Below are 23,538 nucleotides of genomic sequence, written 5' to 3' on the forward strand. Positions count from 1 at the left end.
CCACCTCTATAACTTCCACCGTCAGCTGACCTTTTCAGACATCATAGATCCCAAATCCTCATGGACCACTCTTCGAGAATTTATATCATACAAGTGGCATAACTGCAAGTGTTAAGCAATGTACAATGACAAATTATTGAACATTTGCTACCCTTAGCTCCTTTTGTGCTGTAAAAATATATAACCTGTGGTGAAGTATGAACTTTAAAGAGCCAATAAAACTGACTTTTAAGGTTTCTGCCCTCTGGACATACAAAAGAAAGTTGGGAACTCTTCACAGTTATTAGAACAGTGAAAATGTACTTACACTTAATATCAGCCATCCAGGTGGATCATTTTGCTTATGTATTATTTAAAAGACGAAAAGAGCCTCTTGTAAAGAAAATGCCACAATAGTTTTTTGGTCATCCTTTCAGATGAGGTGCCTAGCATACTAAAATAGGTTTTGGGAAAATGCAGACATTTTTTATCTGCTCACACAGTCCACAGAGGATATAGGCATGAAGAACCATACTGCTTTTATGCTTAAGGGAAAAAAAAGATCAATCTAGGCCAATCCTTACAGTGGTTAGTCTTTAAGTCAGAGTTTCCCAATTCTCTCTGTGTCTGTATTCATTTGTCTCTGTGAAACACCATCTCCATTTGGGACTAACTGCAGATGCAGTTGTTTTGGCACTGTGCCTTGCACTTCATCATGCGGTTAGAGTCCAATTTAAATCAACTTGGCTGCGGTATTCTTGGTCTGTTGGTGGCTTTTAGATTAGAAAGCTGGACTGGTGAAAATGTCACCAATTAGAATCTGCAGAGTACCTAGACAAGCGTAAGGGGAGAAAATCTCTCTTTTTCCTCCACATTGTAAATTAAGTCTCCAAATTAATGAGAACTAACTGTCCATGTTGGATTTGACTTTGAGGATGATTGCAATTACCCTCCAACCTCTAATCAAATGAAAAATAGAAAGTGGGACTTGTGTTTGTTCAGTTTGAATATTGCCTCCATGAGAAAGGAAATCATGGCCATCCTGGATTTGTATATGCTCATTCAGTAAATGTTCATTTAGACCAGGAACTGATAGAATATGTAAGAATAGTATAAAATTAAAAACAACCATCAGTTTAATTAAACTGTTCTGAAAAACTTGTAATTGTCATAAATCAATAAAGCAAATAATAATAATAATGTCACAAGACAACTGAAGTAAAAAATTGCATACTTTATATATATATATATATATATATATATATATATATATATATATATATATATATATATATATATATGTGTCATGGTTGAGTTTTGCTTTGGCTTTGTTTTTCTGTTATTTTCATTTTTTCATCTCTTTTGGGTTAGGTTTGACTTTATTTATTGTTAGTTTTCTGTCATCAGTTATTTTCTGTCATTTTTCACTTCACCTCCTCAGCAGTCAGTCACACCTGTTATCATTTACCAGTCAATTAGCCAGACCCTGTTATCACCTGTGAAGTGTTTTATTTAAACCTGCCTCTGCCTTCAGTTCAGCACTGGGCCGTCATCATCCCACACCTCTCCATGCCAGTCCCCGGTTTGCCTTGGAAGCTTTGTTTTGTTCCTTTTGTTAAGGTTAGTCCTGCCAGTCACTCTAAAGACTGTTTGTTCACTGTTTGTTCCTGGAGAGGTTCTGTTCTGTGCCCTGGTGTCTCTCAAGTTCTGCTAACCTGACTAGCCGCCCTGGTGAAGCTCAGCTCTGTGCCCTGGTGTCTCTCAAGTTCTGCTAACCTGACTAGCCGCCCTGGTGAAGCTCAGCTCTGTGCCCTGGTGTCTCTCAAGTTCTGCTAACCTGACTAGCCGCCCTGGTGAAGCTCAGCTCTGTGCCCTGGTGTCTCCAAATGAACTGCTAACCTGAGTGCTATGAGGCCTGCTAGCCGAGCAGCACCTAGCAAGTGTGGACTCTCTGTCTCCGGGCCGTCAGCTCCTGCCATCACCTTCACTCAGTTTCGGTGCAACCAGCTCCTCATCAGACCTCCACCCATCAACCTTGCAATAAAGACTCTCAAACTTTTAGTCCTGTGTGTGTGTCCTGAAGTTCATCGGTAAACAAAATCCTGACAATATGTATATATTAAATATATGTATATTTAATCAATTTGTCTTATGCCAACTAATTTGAATATGAATGAATATCCTCAATTATTATTATTTGTCCACGTGTCCTGTCTGGCAGTGTAGCATTAAGAATTGTTGTCTTAATGCCAAAGAAACCTCAACAGATTTTACTTTCACAGGTGGAGCATTACTGCTTTCACCATAGTGCTCCGCTTGATTTATTTATGCAAAAAGCTTTATTAGATAATATTCTGGTACTATTAAGCGACCGGCGAAATTTGTGTGTGAAAATTTTAGCTCGAACACGCAGGCTTGCGACACAACACATGATGTGTTTTTTATGAAAGCGGTCTCACAATGGCATGCTTAAAAGAATCAGGGACACATCCTGAGCCGAGGCAGGTGTTTATTAAAATGAGGAGGGAAGGTGCAACAGTGAAAAACACCTCTTTCAACAGTTTAGTAGTCCGGAGGACTGCTTGTCGTTCTCATATGGTTAACAATGTCAATGATGGACAAAAGGGAGACCAGATCAAAACTGTCAAACACCGCAGAGTGTGAAACATTGACTGTCTGGTCTGGGCGAATAATGCAGCTGCTCAGTGCTCTCACAGATGCCACTTTATTAACAAAAAATGTAAATAAAAAATCATCACAGGTGAAAGCGATAGCATCAGCCAAAGAAAAGAAGTGGGAGTTCCAAACAGAATTAAATAACACATAAGGGCAGTGGCCATTAGTGGAAATGATATCCGATAACTACTCAGATTTTTCCTCCTTCACAGCCCTCTGATACAGTGTTACTCTCTCAGCATCTCCAGTGATATGTGTAGTCTGTCCTTCCAGCGATGCTCAGCCTGTCTGCAACACTGTCTAAGGATTCGAGTCAAGTCACTTAACCAGCGGTCAGACTTTGGCTTGATGGATCTATGCTTGAAAGGAGCGATATTTTCCAGGATCCCAGAGCAGAAAGCATAAAAGCATGACAAAAAGCTGTCAGGGCATTCTGAAAGAAACTTCATTGAGGGCAAAAAAACTCAGTCTGGTGGAGGTAATAATCTGATGAAGGAACCTTAGGCAGGAGGCTTACCAACAGATGGAGGAGCAAGAACACTGAGGATTATGGGCAAATGGTCACAGATGAGAATCCCGGAGGTTTCAACAAGTGACACAGACAGCCCATGTGAAATAATCAGGTCCAAAGTGTGCCCAGCATTATGAGTTTGCCCATCCACAGACTGAATTAAATCAAAAGAACTCAAAATACTTTTAAACTCTGTGTCCAATCAATCAGATGAACAACTAATATGAATATTAAAATCCCCACACTTCAGGAATTGATCGTACTTCAGTTCAGTTTTGAACAACAGCACTTCAAAACTAGAGTACTTATTTACACATAAAGGTTTGCAGATAAAATTATCCTTGAAGACAGTGGCGACTCCCTCTCCTCGACCCGATGCTCGCGGTGAGCTGAGGAAAGAGCGGCGTGGGTGGAGAAGTTTACTGAATACATTGTGGTCACCTGGTTTTATCCACATTTCTGTCAACAAGAGAAAATCCAGCTTGTGTGTGGAGAAAATGTCATTCAACACAAAGGTTTTATTTGCAACAGAACTTGTATTAAAAAGGGAAATCCGTATTGGGATGAGGTCAGTTTCCTTGCCACGAGAATCACGCTGGATAGTTTCTTGCATGCACCCTCGTTTACAGATGCTGACATGCTGAGGGTACCCGGTGTCTGGAACAGCTGATCAGAGCCAGAGGATTTCAGAGGAGCAGTGTACAATGAAGCCACCAAACTCCTGAGGGATCCATGAAAGGTGGCAAGGGTTGCATACCGAAGAATGTGCCAGGTAGGCTCTCAGTCTGACTTGTACACCACTTACCCTATCTTTTGTGGTGGCATCTGCGTGGCAGGGAGACCAGCAGACGTCAAGGGTAGTGGGGCACGACTGCCAGAAACGGCGTCCATTGCTGCCAAAGTTGATAGGCTTTGTCACTGAGTCACGAATATTCAGAAGTGTCTGGTGATAGCACAAGAGCAGTGGTAAAATATTTTCTATGAGCAGTGATAACAGCAGTAGTAGAAATACAAGGGGTAGAGGTAGACAGCCAACCCTGGCCAGCAGCGCCATCATTCCACATCCACCGGGAGCCTGGAGCTTTTTTCTGTGGTAAGAAAACCTGGCAGAGAGATGTTGGCATGAAGACATGATTCTGCATCCATGTCTCAGTAAAACACATGATGCTGCTTTCCACATACTCTGGCTGAGTCCTTGTTAAGTCTTGGAGTTTGTTTAACTTGTTTCCCAACAATCTCAGATTACTAGATCGATGGAAGAGATGGTTTGAACTTTTGGAGTATTGATAAATTGATACAATAATATTAATAAAGCATTATTTGAGCTTTAGAGATGTTAATCAGGTGCCCACAATTGTTATATATATATATATATATATATATATATATATATATATATATATATATATATATATAGTTCCTATGGTTATGCATCATAACAAATATACCAAAGTAGCAAGGAATCAGCATGTATCCTTATAGCTGTACAGCATCCAATACCAGAAGAAATAATCATCCAAAAAAAGCAATTTTCATCCACAAAAAGGAGGAATTAAAAGTTTTAAAAATAATATATCAGAATGTAAGTACAAGAGTTAGATCAACATGCAGGCACAATGAATGGCACAATTAATTTTTTTTGCTGAAAGTTTATTTTAAAACATGTCAATTGGAGCAGTTCCAGGCAAACAGCATACTAGGGTGAGTGAATATCGCTCAGCACAGTCTGGGTGTCTGTATAGCCTTGTAGATCTGTTGCAGATATTGGGTAGCTGCTGCAACATCTAAGAAACCCATGAACTGAATTAATAATTGCTGTATACAGTATCTCACAATTGTGATGCTCATGCTATGGAATGTTTGGAGATCCGTGGCAGCCCAGCTCCAGAGTAGATCACATTTGGCATAGGCAATGCTGAGGGGTTATTTACTTGAAGCTGAGAATCTTCCTGTTTCACTGGAGCTCAGACCACATAGACAATTGTTGGATGGGAGTAAAAGGGAAAATAATTATGCAATTGATTTCCCTACAGCTCAAGATATTGAGGAATTTGTTAAATTCAGTTCTTGCAATTTGTTAGGTATACAATAGTTGGGTTAATTTGCAGTCACTGTCACTTTGTGGCGGTAACATTACTGTTATTTTGTTTTTTTGCATGTAATACCAATGTTCAACAACGTCTTAAACCATGTATCATCATCTCTAATCTAGGGACTAGTCTTACATATATTATTATTAAAAAATCTAATTGTGCATTAATTTCCCATCTTAAATCTGAGTTTGGCGATTTTTCTGGAAGTCTCCCCAAGTCTCCTTTTGAATAACTGCGCATGTGCAAGACTGTCTTACCTTGCTCTTCTGTTCTTCAGGGAGATTGTGTGAACAAATCTCCCAAATCCACCCTGATCTTATTTTTTCCCACTGAGGCCTTCCTCTTCTTTTCATAATCATGTGACTCTCAGCCATGTTAAAAGTATGCAGTGAGAGCAGTGGAGATAAAATGAACGGTAACCTAGCTGCATCGGCATTACGTGAGCGTGTCAGAATGATCGGCCTGTGGGACAACCAACAGCCAAGGCGATACCCCTGGAACTTGAGGGACATAGGAGGGTGAGAATACGAACAAAACAATGACAAATTCCTGCTCTTTGGTGTGAAGAGCAGTGATTGGTCTGCATTTAAACAGGCCTGCAGCTCCCACAGAAATCAATTTTTAACCTTCTTTTTCTGAATACATACGGTAATCGTATGTATTGACTACTTTCAGGATGGAAGGAAAATTTCACCCAGTATAATAAAAAGTGTATCTAAACCGGATTACAGACTATAGCATTAATCGTGTAACATTAATTACCATTGTTTTCTGACAGGTACAGAGTGGTGGGCATGTCTGAAGCTGGGGGTTGCTGGTAAAATCAAGACAAATATTCTTTCTACCATCTTTCTTTGAGTGGTCTTATGTTTTTTTCTGTTCTTGTGTCTCCCCAGATCAACCCTGATGAACATCTTACCCAATTTGTCATCGAGCCCTTGGATACCCAAGGATATTTGGTCTGTCTAAACCACCTCGTTGTCCTCCAGCATTCTCCAAACTCTCTTCAAGCTCTCCAAAACTCCCCAGAAAAATATTGTAATGGGTTGTTTCCACAACTCCATCAATCTTGGAGTTCCCCTGATCATCTGCTCTTCAACTTATTACCTGTCAATATGCTCTCACAGCCACATTCTCCTTCAAATCAACAACCACTCACCTCCAAAATAAGTGTAGTCGCCTCTGCGCCACCTCTTCTCCTATAATACCTAAGCCAGCTCCACTAGTGGTATCATAAAAATACCTCCATTATTCATTATTGTCCCACTAACATTTCCTCTTCTACTTCCCTCAGAGGACCTGACCTTGCTAAAAACAAATCACCATTTTCTAAAATAAATGTGACATTATTACAGTCTATGAGTGTCATCTGGATGTGCATAAAAAAATAGCCTCAAACATGAAAGCAAATGTCACTGGCGTTTGACAGCAAGCTGGCAACGATATGCTTTCTTTACTTAACCCCAATTTTAAAGTAGCAATGTTGATCATAATTCTGTCAATCCCATACATACCGGTTCTGATATTTTATCAAGCTTTAAAAGCAGGTCAGAAGCAGTCACATTTTTTTCTTAATCCCTCTAAAGAGGAGCCTTGGGTGACTGTGGCTTGATGGGTTGAGTAGTTGTCTTGCAAACAGAGGGTTGTGGGTTTGATTCCAGCTTCCCCTTGTCACATGTTGATGTGCCTTGCCCAGGGGCAAGTTGCCTACTGAACTGTGTATCATTGTATGGATGTTTGTGCGATTGGATGAATGTTGCTCTTGTGTACAGCGCTTTGAATGGTCACTATGACTGGAAAAGCGCAATATAAATTTAGACCATTTATTATTATTATTTTTTTTAAATGGCTGAAAGTCACAAGAAGCAAAACTGCGTACAAGTCCCTAAATTTCCTTTCACCAATACCTTAGGTTTCACAACAATTTAAGCACACAAGATGCAATGGAACTGTCTATCAAACATCGCTGACTCTCAGAAAAATGATTCGCTGCAAAGAAATGCTTAGCCAACAACTGGACAAGATCCAGCTGAGGATCGTCTCATGTAAGATGGACAGCTGTGTAGCGATCTTCACAGAGACATGACTAGACAACAACATCCCTGACGCTGCGGTGGAGCTAACAGGCAGCTCTTTGTTCTGATGACTGTCCAAGGACTGAAGCAGCAGGGAAGAGCAAAGGCAGAGGTCTGGCAATGTACATTCATACCTCGTAGAATCACTCTACAGAAGATGCTGTTTCATTGGCACTTCAGACGGCTCTGACTCATCTGCAGCATCCCAACACATATATTAGGATGCTATTTGTGGACTTCAGCTCAGCCTTCAATGCTGTGTTCCCTGACACGCTGGCCCTGAAGCCTCACAACCTGGGATTATGTGCACCGCTCTGCTCCTGGATCGGTGACTTCCTCACTAACAGGCTCCAGTTGGTGAGGATAGGGAAACACACATCTGCCTCCCTGATCCTCAGCCCTGCTCTCTTCACTCTCTTCACACATGACTGCTCTGCTATCCAACCCCACAAACATGGTTGTGAAGTTTGCACACAACATTCCTGTGGCGGGTCTCGTATTCAACAACAAGACTCACTGCAGAGAGGAGGTTTATAATCTGACAGTGGTGCTCCAGGAATAACCTATTCCTGAAAACTAGGGTTAGACCAATAAACTTAATCCGCCTGAGACTTATATGTGCCAGTCCCAGCAGATGCTCGCCCTCGCTGCTAGACTGAGAGCGGCTGCCACACCCTCTCTGTTCACTGGACCTGCAGAACCCAATGTGCTTTCCTGTCACTGTTGCCAACTGATCAACTCATAATCATGACAGATAGCCAAGGTCAGAAAGCGACAAGAGCTGGAGTTAGCAGAGATGAAGATGCTGAGGTTCTTCTTGGGCGGGACAGGGATGGATATGTTAGATGTATCAGAGATAAGCCAGAGAGGCCAAACTTTGAAGGATTGGACATGCACAGAGGAGGGCTAGTGAGTACATCAGTATAAAGATTTTGAGGCTGGAACTGTCGGCAAGATCAAAAAGGGGATTTATGATGGAGTGAAAAGGGACTTGAAGGTGGGTTGTGGAAGGGAAGTAGATGCAGAGGAAAGGATTAAATGGAAAAAAAGAACCTGCTGTGGCAACCCCTGAAAGGGAAAAGCTCAAATTAAATCAGTTATTTATATTGTGCCAATTTACAATCAATGTCATCTCAGGGCACTTTACAGCATCTGTTAAATCAAATCATACAGATTGGTCAAAGGTTTTCTGAAGAAACTCAGCAGATTGTATCAAGTAATTGACCTCCAGAATTCACTCCTTCTGAAAGAGCATGTAGCCACAGTGGACATTCACTTACATTGTGTCCTTGAATTTTCAGCAATCCCTGATATCGAGCACGCATGCAGCGAAAGTGAAGAGGAAAGAAGACTACCAGTCAAACATTTGGATTCACCTTTGTCATTCAATGGCTTTTCCTTATTTTCATGACTTTCTACATTGCAGATACATAGTGAAGACATCATACCTGACTTAAAATTATATAGAATTATGTATTTAAAAACAAAATTGTGACATAATTCAAAACATCTTGTTTTGACTTACACTTAAAACAACAAATTCAAACCATTAGGTTCAAATTTGTTGTCACATTTCAGACCTGCTGGCTCTGCAGAGAACCTTGTTTTCCCTTTTCTGAGGTGAAAAAGACATACTTCACTTGCTATAAAGCAAACACTTGGGTCAAGATTAAAGAGTGGAAGGAAGATGAGAAGCTGCAGATTCTTATGAGCTTTTCCTGGTGATAAGCGAGACAAAGGGAACAACACAACAACTTGTTCAAAAACAGTCTGTATTTCAACCCTTATCTATGCTTTCAAACCTTCATTTTCTTAGAATAATGAATCCGTCAATGTTCATCACAGCAGATTCACTTTAAAAACTTCCCAACTCTTAGACAAATATGTTATCACTGCCAACTCAGTCCTGCTCGCTTTATTTCATGATGATTACTGAAAGGGCTTTTTCACTTCTGCTGCTAATTGATAATTTTCTACATTTCACAGATAAACATTTCCCAGTGAGGAGAAATGGTATGAGGCCAATGTTTTCCAATCAATGTTACCTATCTAGACAAATAGTGTCTGATTGAAGTTACTGCACCTTTTTAATAGAGCTAACAAAACTAAAAACAAAGCCTTGCTGTAGTTGCAGAACCATTACCTTTTAAAGATAAAAAAGAGACACGTTCAGTATTTGTATATGACTTTACATACTTGCAATATATATCAACAGAGAGAATTTTTTTTTTTCTTTACTTGATGTTCTGCAAAGGACGTCAATTATACCAGTAGTGGATACTTTCAAATTGCTCTTTACACTGGCTGTTAAAGTGTAACTCATCCCAATCTAAATGTATAACCCTGCCCACAGACACATTTCGAAAAATGACACCAAAGTGGACAGTTCCAAGAGACATGGATTAGCGGTGGGAGTTTTAAGCAGTGCTTGTTGCAGTCCAAAGCTAAAGATCCTCCGAAGTAAAATTTTGCTTGGTGGTGTAAATTTAAAAATCTGTGTGCTTCTGGAGTTTTACAAAGTCAAAAAAAAGGCATTTGACAGGGGGCAGTGGAGGCGCACCCAGAGGCCTCAGTCCTCCCAGCCTGTTGAATTTTGCCACGTCTTCCCCGTCTCTCTCAACCCCATTCCTTGTTGATCCTATTGTGAAAAAAAGGCCAATAGATTCAATAGGGCTTTTACTAACAATTATTTTAGTAATTGGGTGTTCTATTGATTATTTGAGAAATCAAATTAATAAAATGCCTGCTCTGAAGATTTTTCGCTTAATTATTTAAAGGTAGAATCTGCGATTATTCCAAAAATGTAAGTAAATCCCTTTTTGAATAACTGCATGTGCAAGACCGTCTTACCTGCTCCTATGCTCCTCAGGGGGAATCACAGGCCTTCCTCTTCTCATAAACGTGTACACGGTTTCCTGCGACTCTCAGCCATTTTCAAAGTAGATGGTGAGAGCAGTGAAGCTACAATGAACGCCTAACACCGAAGCTAACAGTATGCATAAACACTAGATGTGTGCGTGCACAGCCAGCAAGCAGAGATAAACAAGGATTGTGCCTGAACATTGGTATTACTGCTTTCGTTCTGCTCATTTTGAGGCCTCTACCCTTTAAACAAGGTTTAAGCTGTTCTACGTTGGGTTTCTCAGTTAAACTCCTGGGACGTTGTCATCTTCCATTGATATTGCGGTTGTTGCCTTTCTAGTTTGCACTCTTCTTGTCCAACCAGCCAACCTGAGCTGTCTGCAGAAAATTGTGACGTCATTTGAGGAATGTCCCATTTCGCTATCCAGTGATGCGTTCATGTTTTTACTCTTCTCCAGGCTAGGTCCTTTCTGGACTTGTCTCTGTAGTAATAATTGGTTGAGTCATACAACTCAGGCCGACTGCAGACCGCCACTATCAGCTTGACTTCCATGCTGAATGAAAAAAGCCTCGTCTCCGCTGCAGTCCTTCTCCCCATGTCACAGCCACATCCTGTTCCTGATTGGATGTTGTGATGCGACAAGACACAAAAGTATCCAATATTGCGCCTTTTACATCACCATAAACGTGTCGGATGCATCGCTATGTGTCGCATCGCTCCTTTGTTGCACCTGTACATAGGGATAGAATGTAAATCAGTCGCTCCGGTCGCTAAAACGCGCTCAGCGTAAACTATGTTACAAAGATCATTTCACCAACAGATACATTTTCAAAGTTGTGTTAACAATTTATTCATCAAATGTATGCATTATTTTGTTAAAAGTAAGAATTGGTTCAGCTGATAAAGTGGTTTGATTACTGGAGCATTTGTACCGTGTGGATTAGATGTGTGCATTTAGTTAGACACTTAAGACACATATGAGGATTCACGTGTCATAAAATTGATAATGGCTTCATGCTGACACGTTTATTTCTTCAGCTATCATGTGAAGAGACCCCTCTTTTAGGGGTGTGTCTTAGTTTAGGGGCTCTTCTTCTTCGGGACGTCACTTGCTTTGTTTTGTTGTAAGAGCTTCAGCACTGAAACTTGTTATCATTTCTCTCCCAAAATTAGATTAAAGTGTTAAAGTCTAATATTGAAGTTGAGTCATCCTTAGAGGGTGTTAATAGTGGTAAGCTTCTTAGAAGAGTGAAATGGACCAGTCTGCTGTTCGGACTGACTTAAGAACCTCACTGACTGACAAAGACAGTAATAAACCTTTTTAGAGACTAAACAAATATATACAGTTATTTCATACTGTCACAAAATTGAGAGAAATCAAAAGTTGGATGAGTGAAGTGAAATGAGGATGAAGGAAGGCCTGTATGAATGATGTTTGAATAGTGAGGAGGGGCCGTTTGACTGAAATTTGTATGTAAATTGTTTAAAATCTTATTTCATCTTTTCTCCTTCCCACCTCACCTCCAAACACCTTTGGAGGTGAGGTGGGAAGGAGAATCATCTCTTTTGTGTTAACAACTCAAAATGATATAAATATAAACATTTTCCTCTGTTTGTGGTTAATGATTAGTGATTAATAATTTCAAATGCAATTATACATTAAAGTTATTAACAGTTACTAATATAACTCAGTTTTTCTCAACTGCTTTAAACACCCATCTTTCATCGTAAATAAGGTAAATGTTAATTAATAAGCCCAATTGCTAGTTATAATCATTGAAGGCTAGTAGCCCTTAATCATGACCATTTGAAACATTTTTGTTGTTGCTTACCTTTTATTAGAACAACGTATTATCAATTATAATGTCCAATTACAATAATAATATTCATAATCAGATAAAATTGCAAAACAGCAGTCTGCTCCACTCTGGACATTTTCCTGCCTGCGTCTAGTTTTGTTTATGTCATGAATTTGTCTACGGATGAACCCAGAACGTACACCACACACGGAGCTTGGTTATTGTAAGTTTATTGAATAAGATGGCAAGAAGGCTGAAACCAGAGATGCAGGACCTGGAACTGGAACAGGAACTGGAGCAGGGGTGTAGATGTGTGTAAGAGTTGGCAAGTGGGACCAGAAGCACGGCAGAGTGAGTTCTTGGAGACCAGAGCAGCAGCAGGATCCACAGCACGGCAGAGTGAACACTTGTAGACCAGAGTCCAAACAGGATCAGCGGCTCAAAAGGGTGAATACTTGTAGATCAGAGTCACAGCAGGATTAGCAGCATGACTGGATGAATACTTGTAGGCCAGAACCATAGCAGGATTAGCTGCTCCATGGTTAAATCCAGCAGCAGGCAGAGATTAACAAAGGTAAACCGAGGCAGGAAACAAATGGCTAGCAGGAGCAAACCAGGCAGACAGGCGAAGAGTGAGTTGAGTCTGTTGACGAACCGGCAGAGAAGTGAAAACAGAGGGAGGCTTAAGTAGGAAGGCTGGCAAGTAAAGTGAGTCTGACTAATTAATGACCAACAGGTGTGACTGACAGCAGAGGGAGTAAAGGTAAAGCTGAGTGAGGGGGAGGAGCTGAAAACTAACAGAAAATAAAGTTAAATCATAACTAAAACCCTATCAAGGAGGAAGAACTGAAAACTAATAGTAAAAAAAAAAGCCAAGTCAAAAGTAAACCCTGACAGTTTAGTTGCTTAATTTTTTATAACAAACCTTTAAAGCGTAGGACGATGTTTTGATTTGAATAGCGGGTTCTCTGAGTTACTGAGCATCATACTTAAAGCAAGCAAGTATGCATCTGTGGAATGGAGATATAATACTTAACCCTTTTAATCTGCTTCGCTTTTCATTAGTGGTCCAGAGAGATCTGAATACAGCACTGTGCTCATTGCTGCTAACTGCATTAGCAAGTGTTGTTTTCCACTTGCACTATTGACTATAAATGATCAGAAGACCATAGCGTCAAGTTCTTCTTATATACGGTAGTCGAGTCTGTTTATCCCATATTGTGCATTCTCTAATGCTAGCTTTTCCAGTAAATTTGGAAATATTTTATCTCCATTACATAGATCCATTAATATTATAAGACATTTTTGATAATGTTATACACTTCTGTAAAATACACTTGTGGGCTTGGAATCAGTCAGGTAGAGAAAACCCAACTATGAGACCTCACTATACCGTACAATACCATCTGGTTTCAACTGTATATTTTGAGGGTTCAGCATATTTCTGCATAAATGAGACATGAAGCATGTATTACAAGCTGAATTATAAAAGTCTATGTGTGTTAAGAATACATTTAGAACTTAATTTGCTTTATTTAGATAAACATGGTAAATTAAGAATGCATAAATAAATGAATTAAATAAGCTCAAATTACTAATACAGGTGCAGATAAATGTTTGCTGGCTCTTTTATGCAAGTCACAGTTCCCTTGAATCTTTGCAGCAGAGGTGACCAAAGATTGTAGAACTCACAGATCCATACAAGCTACCATTAATGGAAAACCAGTTAGAATAGTATCCTCTTTTAGACTACAACAATAGTCTATGTGCTCACCATGCATGGCAAATAAGATCTTATCACACAATGTGCGTAAGCCATGCCTTGTACCAAATTCAAGAGTCTGGGTCTTCTTACTCATTAGAATATGGTTTGCAGTTCACTTGCAATTATGGAACGTGTCTTCTTCTGGGGAAAACATTTCCTGCTGTATCAGTGACACATCTGAATTTAATTTGGCCAAACGGAGCAAATCAATGGCCGCTCACTATGAAATATTGAAATTCTTCTCTGCAGTGCAGCACTAACTTAGTTTATTAACACGGATGCCTCACTACATATAAATTTCCTTTACTTCAGTGGAACATTGCAAACATATTCAGACACCCAACCTTGAGAAAACAGTCAGCATTTGCAAATGGTCAGACAGGATGTCATTGCGAGTCTGTTTTACTGGTTGATCTGTAAGCGGACAGTCCCAAGGGCCTCGTCTGATGGCTCTTTGACACTATCTGCTTTTCTGCCGTCAGAGCAGCTCACGACATGACTCAGAAATCAAACAGGACAGAGTATTCCCCCCTGATAATATCTCTCTGCCTCTTTTCTTGTCACCATAGCATTCAGCACCCTCTACTGAGCACTTCTTCCCATTCATTCAGCTCCCAGAAGGATGAGAGTACATTCTGTATGCATGTGAAAGTAGATGAATGAGAGACTCAGCTGAAAATCTGCTTAAAACTGCTCAGGGATGTGTCTGGGAATATTAAACCGGTGAATATTGCAGCTGACTTGAGGTAGCAATAAAAGAGAAAAACCTCATAAAGCCTGAATTTATTATTCATCATTAATTAATTATATAGGTTATATAAAATATTTTTTTTTATTCTCTAGAGCTAGGTTATGTTTGTTAATTTAATATTTAAATTTTTATTGCATTTCTGTGCATTTCAGTGAATTTGGTTCTTTGCATTTGACCCATCCCTTAGAGCAGGAGTTCCCAAAGTGGCGGTTGGGACCCCCTGGGTTTTTGCAAGACACCTCTCTGAGGTCGCAAAATGATTTGATGCATATGTGCTAAAAGGTTTTGTTTTTCTTTGTTTGTGAAACCGGTACCAAAGTATAACTTTACAAGATGCTCAACATTCCTCATTTTTCACAGGAGGAAGGCTGTACCTTTTTGGAGATCTTATAAAAATACTATTTTATTCATAATTTTACAAGTGTATTTTGAAAATATTATGACTTTACTATTATAATTTCACCCCAAAACTGAATAAATCCCACCCACCAAAAGGGGGTCACCAGTCTGTGTTATTCTGAGGGTTGCGGACTGAAATGTTTGGGAAATCCTGCCTTTAGAGAACAGTGGGCTCCCCTATGCACCTCCCGGAGAGCATTCTGGGGCTAAGGTCGTTGCTCAGTGACTCAGAGTGACAGTGAGAATTGAATTCGGGAACCTCCAGTCTTCCCAGAACACAAGAGCCCTGCTCTAACCACTAGGCAACCACTCCCCAACTTTGGTTAACAACTCTGTATTTTTAAGTTGAAAATATCTCATAGGTATTACCTTAAATTACCTTTTATTAATGTCAGAATCAACAGATCCGCTGCTAGGCATGTGCACAGGGAAAGAAGAGTGCCTGGTGGTGCATGGAGTCAAATCTTTCTTCATTCATCAACATTTGAAAATGACCCCATCTGTCATCAATTCCCCCTAAACATTTTTTGATATTTGATGGCCATTTATTTGAGTTTTTGAGATAATTCTGCTGTCAGGGTCCACGGTTGTTGATGTTTGGATCATAATTTCTTTAGTTCTTTATCCTTTATGGATTGTTTATGGGTGTAGTCATGTTCTAGGTTGATTTCTATTTCTTATCCCTCATCCCTGTGTTCCTTCCTGTCTGCCGTTCCTTTTCCCTAGAATTAGGGTTATTTTATTTTATTCTGTAATGTTTCTGCCTGAATTTGTCGGACAAATCCTGCCTGCCGTGATTGTGACGTCACTCCCTGCCTGCTCAGCTCTGCTCTGGCAATTATTTCTGAGCAGTTACATCTGCAGCGGCATTAATTAAGCAGAGTTGCTGCACCTGGGGAGATCACTATATATACCTGCCCCTCTCAGTGTGTAACTGCCAGATTTTTTAAAGTCTTCACTTGAGTAGACCATTCAGAATTCCTTGTTTTCCTGCCTATTGTTCTGTTATCGTTCTGTGTATTTGGGCCTGTTTACCTTGTCCTACTCGGACACAGCAATTGGCTTGTGTTTCTGGACAACAGACCCTGAACAGCCTCTCAACCTAGTCTGCCTGCCTTTACCCCTGCCTGTAAACGTCTTCCTCTCATTACCAACTGTAAACCTGGACCGCATATTTGTCTCCTGTCTCTGCCCCTGTCTGGATACCTCTGCCCAGAGTGTGCCACCCGTTACAGATTATCTCGCTTGGATTCTGGATTTGTCTTTGGCCTGCGCCCTTTTGGAGACCTCACCTAGATTTTCTGATCACCTTCATTCGCTGATTCAGATCATTCCAGTGGAGCCCACGTACCTACTAATCAGGACCAGCACAAGGTTAGTGGCTTTTATTCAGTGTTTTTTTACATCTCACTGAGTTAGTCTCCACTAACCTGTTTCTATAAATCTGTTAAAGCTACTCTGGTGTCTGACTGAATTATCAGGTGTTTAACTTCTGGGTCATTGCACAGGCTCAGATCAGTGCTCTTCATTTGTGACTCAGTAGCTATGTTTACATTCACAAAATTTCACGATCGGTTTAAATAATCGGATTGTACCATTTGTATGGGCACACAATCAATTAATTCGATCATAATGTGTGTATATACGCACCTGGCTTTATTCAGAATATAACCACTCTGACATGCGCAGTTACCAAATTCCCCTAAAAAAACCCACAGAAGTACTTCCGTCTTTGCTAAACAACAAAAAATAGTAAACAGCAGTATTAAATGAGTTTGTCTTCCGAGCACCCAGGATGGACTTGCACAATGTTCTAGTTATGGTTGAAATGTTGCTGAGAAAGCAACAATTTTAAGTTGTTATTTTTTTAAACATAAAGGTTGTATGGGGAGCCCCGACAGTTTTTCTTCCCAACCTATTCCCAACACTGCCAAATGCGGAAATACGTCATGTTTACGTGGGATGCACATGCGCACTCGGGCACACATTCGGAATAACTTGAGCCTGACAAGTGTTTGTATGCATGTTGATCGGATTATCAATCAGCGTAAACCAAGCCCCTCATTCGGAATACAATTGCATTCCACTTGAGCTTAATCCGATCATAATATTCTGATTGGCTTGTTTACATTATGCATTTTTATTCCGATCGGCCCTTTATTCTGATTACTTTTGTCCATTTAAACATTGATAACGTGACATTCGTTTCCAGGTGGGACGCTCATCCTTTCCCACAGAATGCTCCAAGGTTGCATTCGTCATTTGCCTACTTTGCGGAAAGGCCAAGAATTGGGGTACCGCTGAGTGGCAGAGAAACTCTCTAATCTGTGAGTCATATAAGGAGTTTGCTTAAGAAATTACTTGAGTATTTGATCCAATACTCGCAAGCAGAGAAGCATCAAGAGGTTTGTTATCAATCAAACAAAGAGGCAGAACTGTGACCAGCTATGTGATTGATTTTCACAAATTGGCTGCCGATAGTATTTGGAATGAGGAGGCTTTGGAGGATGTGTTTATGCAGGCACTTAACAAGAGGATCAAAGACAAGTTGGCAACACAAGGACCTACCTGAATCACCTCAGGCATTGGAAGACTTGGCTATCCAAGTGGATCTCAGACTGATAGAGAGGCGAAGGGAGAGAGGCTTCAAATCAGACTGAGGACCAGTGTTCAGACGGCAAATGACTAATTCTCCTCCATGTAATAATAACCAGGATGAACCAGTACCCCAGGAGGAACCCATTCAATTGTGATGCAGCAGTTTGTCCACAGAGGACAAGGGATGCCATAGAAGGTTCCATCTCTGCTTCTACTGTGAAGGTAAAGGATGTATCATTGCCACATGTCCATTAAAAAGACCAGGGTCAAGATAAGGCAGGGGGCTTCTCTTGAGCCAATGCCGATCAATTTCCTCCCACACTGCTGTATCCAGGCACTTATTAAAGTTGTTGCTCATTCCTTCATTGATTCAGGGGTGGACACAGAATTCATTAATGAACAGTCTGCTAAAGATTAAAATATTCAGCTTGTCCCCGCTTCCAATAAATGCAAAATCTTAGCTCTGGATGGTCATGTTTTTAATCGTTAATTTACACATACAGAAGCTGTCCGACTCTCCCTTGGGGAAAATCATCATGAAGACATTTCATTTGCCGCCATCAAATCACCTCAGTTACGGGTTATCCTGGGAGCCACCTGGTTAAAAAAACACAACTCATATGAAAGAGGTTCAAGGGTGGCCTGAGTAATTTTTGTCATCCTCATCCATCTTCTGAGGTGATTTCTGAAGAAGCCTATCTCATTGTTGTGATATTACACACCGTTCTAAGTTATTTAATGTTTAATAACTAACACTGTCTGTTAGGTATTGTCTCGTGAATATCAGCCCAAGGGCTGATATTCAGCCCAAGGGCTGATATTGGGACAATAGTTAAAAGGAATGATTTGAGCACTGGTGTTCTCTTGACAGCAAACTCTGTACACATATAGAATAAATGTGTGACCACTTCAAGTTCAAGAATTTATTAACAGAAGAATTTATTAACAGATCACTGCAGATCTAAGTCAAAGAATCAAAGTTCATCTTAAAGAGTGTGGAATGAGGTTAAATTAGCTTAACTAATTCAGAACAATATTTGGTATGTGTTTCAACCCATTCACAATGCAAATCCAGAGTTAAACAAAACATTATTTGTACTAGCATTAGGCTAGAGGACAATCTGCGCTAATTTTAAAAAGCTTCAGCTTTATTATGGTTGCAATAAGCGGACCAGATAACACAAACATTAATATCTCATCAATGTATAAAACTCTTTATAGACATAACGTTTGTTATAACCGTAAAAACACACTCAAATTACATCAGTATGGCATGGTTTCGAAGAAGCTAACAGGAGCTATCCTGTAAACTCCACGTGTTTTAAAAACACAGTGAAAACTCATTAAGTAAACCATTCTAAATAAACCATTCACCTTTCCCTATTTTTTTCCCTGCCAAACCTGTCGGTGCCTCTGTGTCAGTTCAGTTTACTTTGTGCATCCAGTTGGAAGCAGTTGAAGCAGGGTGCAGGCTGATTCTCTGATCAGCGACATGCAGCTAGTAGGCAGCTATGGGCTAACTGGAACGTGGCGGTTGGAGCGGGCAGTTCCAGATCCTTCATGTGGGTCTTTGACCCAGTTGCAGTGGGCGATTTCAGCTCAGCTTTTGCTCTTAGCTTGGGAAAATGGGCTGTCCACAGGCCGCTCCGCGCCATTTGGAGTAAGCTTCATGCAACAGCTGAGAAAAAAAACCATAAGGCTGGTTTTGGCATAGATGGATTCTTTACTTCGGCGTCTGGTTACGCAGAAGTTAGACTGCAGACTTAGCTTCAATCCAGCCGGCAGTTCTCCACACCCAGTCAGATCCTCCGCTCTGCAGAGGGCGCTGAGCAGCCATCTTCATCTTCTGCTGGGGCTGGATTCTTCTTTGTGGATAAGAAGGATGGATCTCTTTGTTCTTGCATAGATTACAGAGGGTTAAACCATATTACCGTTAAAAACCACTACCTGCTGCCCCTTACGGATACAGGATTCAGTATTATTCAGGGGACAAAGATTTTCACCAAACTAGAGCACCAAAATGCATATCAACTGATCTGAATCCAAGAGGGCGATGACTGGAAAACCGCTCTTAACCGCCCCACTGATAACTACGAGTACCTCATCATGCCTTTTGGTCTCACCAACGCCTCAGTAGTGTTCACCAGGCTTTAGTGAATGATGTCCTGAGACATGGCCAGTCTATACATGTTTGTTTACCTTGATGACGCCTTTATCTTCTCCAAAGATCTACAGTCCCACAAGAACCATGTCAGATCCGTACTTCTCCGCCTTTACAAACAGATCATTAGAAGGCAGAGAAGTGTGAGCTCCACCACTTCCTTTCTAGGTTTTATCATCACTCCAGTCAGATCATTATGGACCCCACCAAGGTTTCCTTCAGTCCGAGATTGGCTGACCCCCACTAATGGCAACATGTTACAAAGGTTCTTAAGATTCGCCAATTTCTATTGCTGATTTATTAGGGACTTCAGTCAGGTTGCTGCACCACATCATGCTCACACCTCCATGAAAACAAAGTTCACCTGGTCTGGACAAGTGGAAAGAGCATTAAAGAAATTTAAAGTGCTGTTTACTTCAGCTTCTGTTCTGTTTTCCAGACCCCTCCAAGCAATTCATTGTGGATGTTGCTGGTTCTAATATGGGGGTAAGAACTGTTCTCAGCCAAAGGGCATCTGATAACAAAGTTCATCCCTGTGCATTGTTTTCAAGATCTCTCTTTGCAGTCGAACATAATTACGACATGGGATATCAAGAATTGCTGCCCGTGAAGTTAGTCCTAGAGGAATGTAGGCATTGGCTGGATGGGGCTAAGGAGTCATTCAAAGTATGGATGTTCCATAAGAATCTGGAGGACCTGAAATCAGCTAGGAGACTCAACCCTCGACAAGCCAGGTGGGCCACATTCTTCAGCAGATTTGACTTTTCCCATCTATCAGATCAGGGACCAGGAACATTAAACCAGATGCTCTTTCACGGATTGAGGTGACAGTGTTGGATTCCTACACCGGTGGTGCAGAGGAAAGGAATGATTCCAGAGAAGACCTGGCTATCAGTCATAATGGTGGAACTGGAGAAGGAGGTCAGAGAAGCCCACCAGAACATTCAAGTGTCCTGAAAACCATTTTCCTACCTTTTTGTTTGTTCCTGACCAGCTGGTACCCAAAGTGCTGAACTTCTGTCATAAGTCCAAACTCTTCTGTAAACCCGGTCGAAGTCATTAGAACTAGTATCTTCTCAGTTTTGGTGGGATAATCTCTTTTTTATGTGTCCTGTCTGTCTGTGTAGCATTAGGAATTCCCATCTTAATAACAAAGAGTGCTCAACAGATTTACTTTCATAAGTGGAGTATTACTGCTTACGCCAGGGGTTCCCAAACTTTTTTAGCCACACACCCCCTTCTGTGTGCCAAATGGGTTGACACACCCCCAATCTCAAAAAATAAATAAAATTGTAGTTGTAGTTAGAACAACACAACCATTATAACAATGGTTATGGAAATAAACTTAGAATATAATTTGAATTAAATTGCAATAAAGTTAAATACAGCATCCACAACAGAATCCTGAGGATTTGCAGGTGCATCGATGGCTCAGCCTGGAGCCATCGATGGTACCTCCACAACTTGAAACGTCTCTCAAGCAGAGACTATCCAGGTGGATTCACGAACTACACTTTCATAATCTACCTGTGTGTGTGTGTTCTCACTTTGTTTATTTCATGTACCAGCTTCTAAATCTGAGTCTGACTTAAAATTTATGCCGCAAAATATAAACACGAAGAAGTTTGACGAGTGAGCGAGCATGAGAGAGTGAGAGAGAGAGAACACTTTGGTAGGGCTGCACAGAGTAACAATAACAGAGCACCCCATACAGAAGTTATTAATCAGAGAAATGAAAAGTTATTTCCTGATTGTTTTACAGCAGGTAAACACACCCACGGCAACGCACCTCAGCTTCGCTCAGCCCCCACCACCATTTGATGGTTTCCCTGTTCCTGTCTAAATACGCGCTAACACTGCCTCTTTAAGATTAACTGCACCAATCTGAATCGCAATGAAAAGTGTTGCAGCTCCATGCGTTAGTATAGTCAAGAAACCGTCTACCACAAATGTTCCCACCAGTGCTGTTTGTAGATGCTGCGCGATCGATTGAGATACCGAGAGTTACCCCGATTTCAGCCTATTGAGCATATTTCCGAGAATGAATGAAGTAGAGGCCGCAAGCTGGGTGTGCATATACAGCACAATACATAGAAGAAGATAACGACTTCTATATTTAATCTTAAAATGAAGCGTAGAATAAGACTTCTTCTAAATAAATTAATTTTCGTGTGAATACATTTTATTTATTTATTAAATTTACAGTTTTTACAAAGGAAATGTTTATTTGCACATCTTTATGGTGTAGGGAAGAAATCACTGTCAGACCGCCATTAAATTTTTCACCTCGTGCAAGGCCTACCGGCAGCTCGTGCACCCCACTTTTGGAATCCCTGTCTTATGTCATAGTGGTCTGCTTGATATATATGCAAAATGTATTTAACTTGTTAGATATTATTTTGGGATTATTCCAAGTTCAGTGGACAGAGTAACGGAAAGATAAAATAGAAATAAAGGAAGAAAAAAAATTTACAAAATCCTAAAAGGGATAAAAGGTGACAAAAATAGAGTAGAGGCAAAAGAGGGCACAAGATAACATCCTTGGAGTCTGCTTTTACACCTGCAGAGATATGTATAAAAAGAACAGCAAAAAACAACCAAAAATATATCACAGGTAGAAATAACCAATGCCTTGATATCACTGAAAAATACATGGTACTATTTAATACAAGATGTATGTAGTGATAGCCAAAGCTAATGAGAGGGTTTATCTGTAAGCACCTGTATCTCATTTTTGAGATGTAGCAAAAACTGTGCTTTGCCAAACTGTCTGCTTGATTGGAATATCCTTTCACCTAACATGGAATAATCATTTTAAACTTTGAGCCATTGTAAGTAAAAAATAAAATAAATACTCCTCAGAAGTCAAATTGAGATCACTCGAGAACTGTGTGGTGTGAGAAGCATGGCTCTCGATTGTTGTGTGTGTCATGCTCTAAGACTTTCAAGAATGGTTCATATTCGAGCCTCAAATCTTTTCTCTTTCTGATGGTTTACAGACTTTGGAGCACATCGTTGATTGTTTCTGGTGATGCTGGCCGCTGAGCTTCTCTTTATGACTCAAAGTCAAGTTTCCAGAAGTGAAAAATGAATGCCACAAACAGGAATTTTAAAAACCTACAGAAAAGTTAAAAACGAGACTTTCCAGCAGGCCTTTCTTGACAGTTGAACTTGATGGATGCATCTGTTGTTCCTTTATTATTGCAATGTTTTTTTTATTTTTGTTTTCCATGACCCTTTTGCTCTACTCTCTGCCCACCTTACCTTTCAAACAAATGTAAACTGCCTATCTCATCTAAAAAAAAAAACAGTCATCCCTTTGTACATCTGCATGTTTATTCATGGCACGACGTTCACTGTTGCACATCAAGAGGCTGCTGGAGGAAGAGTGGCAGGTCGCCGTGCATTTTCCACCCTGACAACACGTCAAAGGAGGACAGACACAAAGGAATTACGAGCGTCCACAGTCAGTCACTGTATAAGGCTCAGAATCATGATGTGAAATGAACATTCAAGGCATTATGCTCACAATGACAGTTGGAAGTATACATTAATCATTTTACCCAGGTGATGGCTTAGGCTCTACATATTTCAGCGAACAAAACTGCTTAGAGTTGCTGATTCACAGAGACAAACCAACATGAAAAGACATGGTAGATCAAAGGCCATCAAAGCAAAGATGACACCTCCTGGTGACAAATATGCAGAACCCTAGGACTCTGCTACCTTTGGCAATACTTTCCCCTCATAGCTTGAAGCTATAAAACCTTTGCGATGAAATAAAGAGCAGCAGATGGAACATAAAGAAAGGCAAGACACATGACTCACTCTAGGTTTCAGCTGTGGCTGAAGAAATAGTGTAGCTCTA

This window comes from Fundulus heteroclitus, chromosome 4 (assembly GCF_011125445.2).
Source record: "Fundulus heteroclitus isolate FHET01 chromosome 4, MU-UCD_Fhet_4.1, whole genome shotgun sequence".
In the NCBI taxonomy this organism is placed as follows: Eukaryota; Metazoa; Chordata; class Actinopteri; order Cyprinodontiformes; family Fundulidae; genus Fundulus; species Fundulus heteroclitus.